Below are 7451 nucleotides of genomic sequence, written 5' to 3' on the forward strand. Positions count from 1 at the left end.
GTAAATTTTGATTTTGAGGGTGTTCATTAGGAAAAGATCATAAAGATGTTTTTATTAAATATTTCATGACTGACATATTAAATGGAGGAATGGAATATTCAAAAAAACAAAAAACGCGTCCTGGGTACGCACATGATTATGTAACATGCTGTTTACCAGATACGAACAAGTTCTCAACCACTTTCCTCCCTTGTTTTTTTTTTTAAAAAAAAATCTAAATTCCGAGTGCAATCAAATGAAGGAAATATTACGTTCACGCGCCCGATAATATGACCAAACTATCATATCTCACCTCAGCTTGTTAATGTTTCGGCCGTGGCAAAAAAAAAAAAAGCCGCTGGCTCCATATTATATACAAGTACGATCCTATTGTGCAAGTTTTCCATGCTATTTATCTTTTGGCGGGAAGTTCCATGATCTTTTCTTTGGCCATCGTTCCATGAGGATTTCTGCTTGGGTAGAAATCCTTATGAGAAAATAACATCTCGACCTCGTCAATTCAAACGGAAATTTGTCAATGGACGTATGTGGCCAATTGTCATAATTTGACCAAAAGTCAAATTCATTCGAATTAGTAATTCTTTTGAGGCAAATATTCTGATTTTTTAATACAATAATAAAAATTCTAATTTGTTTTGTTTAATTTTTTAGAGTTAGATTGGAATAAAATTTAGGCAAAAAAATCTAACGAATGTAGAACAAAGGAGAAGAAAAATCAAGTCATATCGTACGACTTGTATCCATTCGTTTTGTGTTTGTGAAGTTGAAAATTAAAAAAAATAATCAATACAGAATTAATTTATACTGTTTCCGGTTCTTAATATAAAATTTTATTTGACTTTTATTTTGATCCTAAATATATAATCTAATCTATTTTTTTCTCATATTTATTATATTTTCCCAAAGTAGTTTTTCTAGCAATGATAATTCTAGTTAATACACTTGATTAGCAAGGATATTTTAGGAAATACAACATATATTTATTACAAATAACTAACTTAACTTATTTTTTTTAATCTTCTTAAATTAGTTAACTAGTTCTTATAATTAGAATCGGCGGTGATAGTTGTTACCTTGATTAAATTATCAACGTGATGTTAAAAGAAATCGATGTGATATACTACCTCCGGTCCTTAATATAAGACCCTGTTTGACTTTTATTTTGGTCCTAAATATAAGATCCCAATCCACTTTGTCTCTCATATTTATGTATTTTTTTCCAAAATAGTCCTTCTAATAATTGTAGTCCTAGCCAATGTAGTTGATTAGTAAGGATATTTTAGGAAAGAAAATACTTATTTATTACAAATAACTAACTTAATTTTTTTTTTGAATCTTTTTAAATTAGTTAATTAGTTTTTATAATTAGAATCGGAGGTGGTAGTTGTTACCTTGATTAAATTATTAACGTGATGTTAAAAGAAATCGATGTGATATAGTTATTAATCTAAATAAGATAAGCACTGAAAAACTCTTAATCACTTCGAATCAATTATAAAAATGAGCGGTCAAATCACATTTAATTCATGAACGAACGCATGTTAAAAAGAAAAAGGATGATAGGGAAGCTACGTAATTTAGAAGAATTGGAGGGGCGTTTTCGTAGTTAGTCAGAAAAAGGTTTATAAAATAATAATAATAGACATAGTAGTAACTTTACGTAATCCGTCGTTGAAACTTCTGTTATCGGCTGTTGTCTTGGAAGTTTCCCTCATGTTCAAATAGCCTCCTCTTCCCCCTGCAATTGGGATGATGATGATGAATCGCAAATCCTGCTTCCTCAGTCATTCCTCTATTCTACTCCTCGTTCTTATATTGTAGTTCTGCGTTTGGATTAGTCACTTTTTTTCTGTTTATTTTCCAGCTTACTTGCTTTCCCTTCTTCTAAGGGAGGCTAAATTGTAACTTACCGACAAAAAATGGCCTCCGCTTTTCTCTTCGCCGTTGCTCTGCTATTGGCGGCAACCATAGCTCTTGGATTTCCGGCGTCTCTGACTCTGGAGAGGGCGTTTCCGTCCAATCACGGAGTGGAGTTGAGTCAGCTGAGAGCTCGGGACAGCCTCAGGCATCGGAGAATGTCGCAGTCTTCAAACGGTGTGGTCGATTTCTCAGTTTCAGGAACTTTCGATCCCTTCCAAGTCGGGTAATTCTGTCGACTCTCTCTTTGGTTTTATTAGAAGCTTTTGAATTGTGCTCTTCCTTTTTCCTTCCTTGTTTCTAATTCGCTATCTCATGCTCCGTTGCATTTCTCCGATTATTTCGAGTCCTTGAATCACTTTGAAAGCTTTTCAAAATTGGATTGTAATCAGAATTGTGAATAGTGAGCCTTCAGATTTTTGCGTCGAGTTTTTCCTTTTGATTGGTCTATCGTACAGGCGTCTCGGATTTATTAATTTTTGGCTTTCCTTGATTCCTGATTCCTGATTCCTATTGTTTAGTTAAAGCCAAATATTGGCTGGGCTGGTTCTTTGACCTCTTTCCAGCACTTAATATTTTGTTTAATTCTGCTGGGACTGCCTCCTTTCACAAAATTTCTTCTTTCGTTCTTATTCGGTCGATCCAAATTTAACGAGCGTCGGTTTTCTTTCAGGCTTTACTATACCAAAGTGCAGTTAGGCTCTCCTCCAACAGAATACTACGTGCAAATTGACACTGGCAGTGATGTTCTCTGGGTTGGTTGCCGCTCCTGCAATGGCTGTCCTCTGACAAGTGGACTCCAAGTAAAACAATGCTTTCCCTAGTTTATAAATTCAAGATCAAGTTTGGGAAACGATGGGATTGAATATACTGATGGGATTTGTCAATATCATTGTTAAATCTTGTTACAGATTCAACTCAATTTTTTTGACCCTGGGAGTTCTTCAACAGCTTCATCGATCTCTTGTTCTGACCAAAGATGCAGAACCGGAGTTCAATCATCAGATGCTAGCTGTGCCAGCCAGAACAACCAGTGTGCTTACACATTCCAATACGGAGATGGCAGCGGGACATCAGGCTATTATGTGTCTGACTTGATGCACTTTAATACCATTTTTGAGGGATCTGTAACTTCTAATTCTTCAGCCCCTGTAGTTTTTGGGTGAGCTATCACAAGGCTTGAACTAGACGAAAACAGTATCTCTTCTATTATTTAACTTCTTGTGATGGTTTGAACATAAAAATGATTTCGTTGTACGGTATATTATGGAGCAGGTGTAGCATCCAGCAGACTGGTGACTTGACAAAGTCTGATAGAGCTGTTGATGGGATATTCGGGTTTGGACAACAGCAGATGTCTGTCGTTTCCCAGCTTGCCTCACAAGGCATGGCGCCAAGAGTGTTCTCCCACTGTCTGAAAGGAGATAACACTGGTGGGGGCATTTTGGTTCTTGGTGAGATTGTGGAGCCAAATATAGTTTATACTCCACTTGTTCCGTCGCAGTACGTTCTAATCTGTTACATTTTTTTCTCATGTACCAAACTGTTATTTTAGTAACGGTTTCATGGAATTTCAGAATGATCTTCTTTCTTTTGGTGATAAATTTTGCTTATAAATCCAAATTCTTGATCGATTCCCTTGGTTCTCTGGACTACATAGAACTAGAGAGTTATTATAGAAGTTTCAGTTGTATTGATAGATGGAAAATATTGTATACTGAAAATCATTTGGTGTTTGCGGACGTCATATAGTCCTCTAGTAAATCGAAATGAAGTTTCAATCATCAGTTGTTCTTGAAAGTTGGACTCAGTTTATAGTGTCTAGCACACTGCTTATGAATGTGACTCTGAGAAAGATGCCTCAAGGCGGTTATAATCAATAGAGATGTGTGTAGGCCTATGGTATCATGATACACCAATTTTAAGCTTGCACTAGTGGCTGTTGTTGTAACCTTTGCTGTGATTTACCATAATCTTTAACCACCTCTGGGTGTCATCCAGTGCTTGGAGAACTCTTGAAATTGACTTGAAATTTAATGATGACAATTCAGGCACAATTTTAGATATTAGGATACAGTCAAAGATTACAATCTTTTTTACCAAACATGTGCATTCATAACTGTGTCCTTAAATATTATACAGAAGTCGAACAGGAACTTGAGAACTTATTCGTTACCCAGATATGGCGTTTGTACGAAAATGACTCAAGAATCTTCCCCGGGGAAAGCATTATGACTAACTGCTTCTTTGGCTAAAATTTCAGGCCTCATTACAATTTAAATCTGCAGAGTATCGCAGTCAATGGCCAAATATTATCCATCGATTCATCTGTTTTTGCAACATCAAGCAACCGAGGTACCATTATTGATTCTGGAACAACTCTGGCATACCTTGCAGAAGAGGCTTATGATCCCTTTGTCAGTGCGGTGAGTTTCATTTAGGTAATTTTTGTGATTTAGTTTATCAATGTTAAGAATAGCTTTGCTGCTTCATGGATCAAATTGTTATGCTTTTCACTCGGCCAAAGTTTTGGCAATATTGATATAAAAATGCTATTTTCACGTAGGTTACAGCTACAGTTCCACAATCCATACGAACTGTCCTTTCCCGTGGGAACCAATGCTACTTAATCACCACCAGGTTGAACATGCAATACATCATCTTTACCTGACCCCCCCCCCCCCAAAAAAAAAATCCATGTGTGTATGGTAGCTTCTCCAAATAGATGATCCTGACGCTTTCTTTGTTTATTCTGTGTTCAGCATCTCTGATATTTTTCCTCTAGTAAGTCTGAACTTTGCCGGTGGTGCGTCTATGGTTTTAAGACCACAGGACTACCTCATACAGCAGACTTCAATTGTAAGTATTCGGGCGTTAATTTTCTAGAAACTAGTCTGGCATAGACAATTTGCGAACACAATTCAAGTTTCAGTGAGTTGCATTTGCCTGTGGATTAAGAATTTGTATAATTAACGATTTGATTCTTTCCTTTGCTTCCACTGGTTGCCCCAAAAAAGTTTAATTTTGATATTACTTTATTCAGCAATCATCTAATAATGCCTTGCAGTACATTATATCCCCCAAACTAATCTCCCAGAAACCTGGCACAGAGGTGCCTTTTGCACTCTATTTATGCCTACAATTATATCTTGTGCTTTACTTGCTTTCGGCTTGGCATATAATTAGGAAACCCCCATTTTGCTTCAAGTTCTTTCAACAAGTCACTTCAAATCTAAAATCTGGTACCTCACTATTCAGAGCTAATTCTTCTTGTTGGGTCTCCCAACATCACTGGCAGCTTGGGCGAACTATATATGTTGCCTTTATATTAGAACTACATGTCAACTCCTTAAGTGCAATGGTTAATTTATGTTACAGGGTGGTGCAGCAATGTGGTGTATTGGCTTTCAGAAAATTCAGGGTCAGGGAATAACAATATTAGGAGGTAAATTGCCATTATAAAACAATGCAAAATTTATATGTTGTTTGGGTTTATGAGATCTTACAAGGATACAAAAATGAAGTGCAGCTCAATATCTGAGGCTAAAATTATAATTTAAAATTTAAAATTGCTTCATTTTTTTTGTTTTTTGCGGCATATGGTTTAACATGAAACTATGGCCCCTCCCCTTCTTTTTGACTTTTTATTTATTTGCTTTAAGTTGTTGTTGCGGGTATTGTATCATCTGAAACATCCCAATATCCTCTTCAAAATTTAGATGCTGAGGACATTCCAATTTTATTTTGCAGATCTTGTATTAAAAGACAAAATTTTTGTTTATGATCTGGCTGGTCAGCGCATGGATGGGCTAACTACGATTGTAAGTTTCAGCTACACTGCCAGAAGGCCGTATTCTGAATGGCATTTTTTTTTTTAAGATGAAGAATGGCATTTTGGAAAAAAAACATATTATAATAATATATATAATTTCAAGACCTCCCAGCTCCCAAATAATTTATTTTCCACCCATGCCTCAACGAAGTGGTCATTTTAGGGGTAATAGGGAGGCTAAGATTTTAAAGACTCTAACCTATCTTTTGTATAAGCTTGCTCATTTTCTTAAACAAAGGAATTACATGGATTAGATGCCATGATGACACTTGGGCTTACATTTTAAAGGTTGCTTCAGGTTCAAGCTATGATTTCTCTTTTTAACGTCAGATTCTAATTTTGCAATTCGAATTTATCAATTTAGGTTCTTTGTCGGTTAATGTCTCAGCATCAACTGGCACGGGCAGAAGTGAGTATGTGAATGCAGGGGAGCTAAGTGGCACCACTTCTTTACGTGAAGGGATAAGGCAGGAATCTTGGCTTCTTGATAATGCACATAACGCTGATAGCTGCATTGTATTTTGTAGCAATCATGTGGGATTGGATTCACAATTTTATTCTTTTTTTTCTTTGTATATTATTCTCTTGCCGGGGCATAATTGTGGCATCGGCAAGTCAGCATGTTTATTATTTGATTGTGGCTTTAATCTGTATTAGTTCCTGCTGTCATGTTTGGGGATACAAGGAGATAAAGTTATACGAAAATGAGAGGATAGATGAGTGTGTGTGTGGTGTGTGTGTATATTTCATCATTGGTGGTACTTTTTTTCTGTCTTCCCCCGCAAGATAGTTCTTGTCGCATTAAGCTCCGGCTTTGTGCCTGCGTTCGGCACTCTAGGTTCGCCCCTTTCAGGTATGGGTTCTAATTCTCTCCTTTCAGCTTGCTGAAATCAGGCTACTGATTAGGGCTTTTATTTCTAAGTTTCTGTAGCATTGTAAACTAAAGTACACTTAGCTCGCAGATACAGAGTCATACTTTCTTTTTCCCCAGACAAGTTGTGTTTCATGATGATGATGATAAAAACCAAAAAGGCGCTGGTCTTATTGCCATGCATCAAGGCCGTAGAGTAACGTCATTTTTTTAAAAACAAAAAAAGCCTTCTTGTGCCATGTTAAAAAAATTGCGTTTTGACTTTGTGCACTGAGTCATTCACTTAGTCCAGCTTATGTCCCACTCATTCTGCCAGCCACTTTGGACCCTGTGATCTAGGGAACACAAAGGAGTCTCAAATTATGTGCAATAGAGATGTCTAATATAATTCCAAGCCGGGCCTAATTGTAAGCGGGCGGCTTTATCCCGCGGGAGTTGTTATGAATTGTTTTGGTATTGGTTTTTAATTTTAATTTTTAGAACAATTAACCAGAAATATTGATAAAGAAACAGACGGCCAACATTGGTAAAAACAGTTGACCAGGAAATTATTAACTAATTTACTATGAACAATTGATTTGCAAGACAGAAATATGGTGTGCAAGGCAACTGGAATAAATGTATACAACTAATTTTTCCCTAATATAATTGGAGCAATGACCGTAGAATTTTTATTAAACCCCGAGGTAGGACTTTCTCTTAAGAAGAGATTTGCCTCTTCCCATCTCAATTCTTAAAGGTCGCTGGTTAATTGACCAGAAAATATTAATTGAAAACAAAAAAGTTTGTACTCCTCAAATCAAATCAAGGGAAATTTCAAATGGGGTTCGA

General features: G+C 36.4%; 1 pseudogene; it reads left to right on the forward strand.

Moving 5' to 3' along the window:
• Positions 1-1676: 1676 nt before the first annotated feature.
• Positions 1677-6265, forward strand: LOC114744911 (aspartic proteinase-like protein 2; annotated as a pseudogene).
• Positions 6266-7451: the final 1186 nt, after the last annotated feature.

This window comes from Neltuma alba, unplaced genomic scaffold (assembly GCF_004799145.2).
Source record: "Neltuma alba isolate B1F8T4 unplaced genomic scaffold, ASM479914v2 tig00004479_pilon, whole genome shotgun sequence".
NCBI lineage: Eukaryota > Viridiplantae > Streptophyta > Magnoliopsida > Fabales > Fabaceae > Neltuma > Neltuma alba.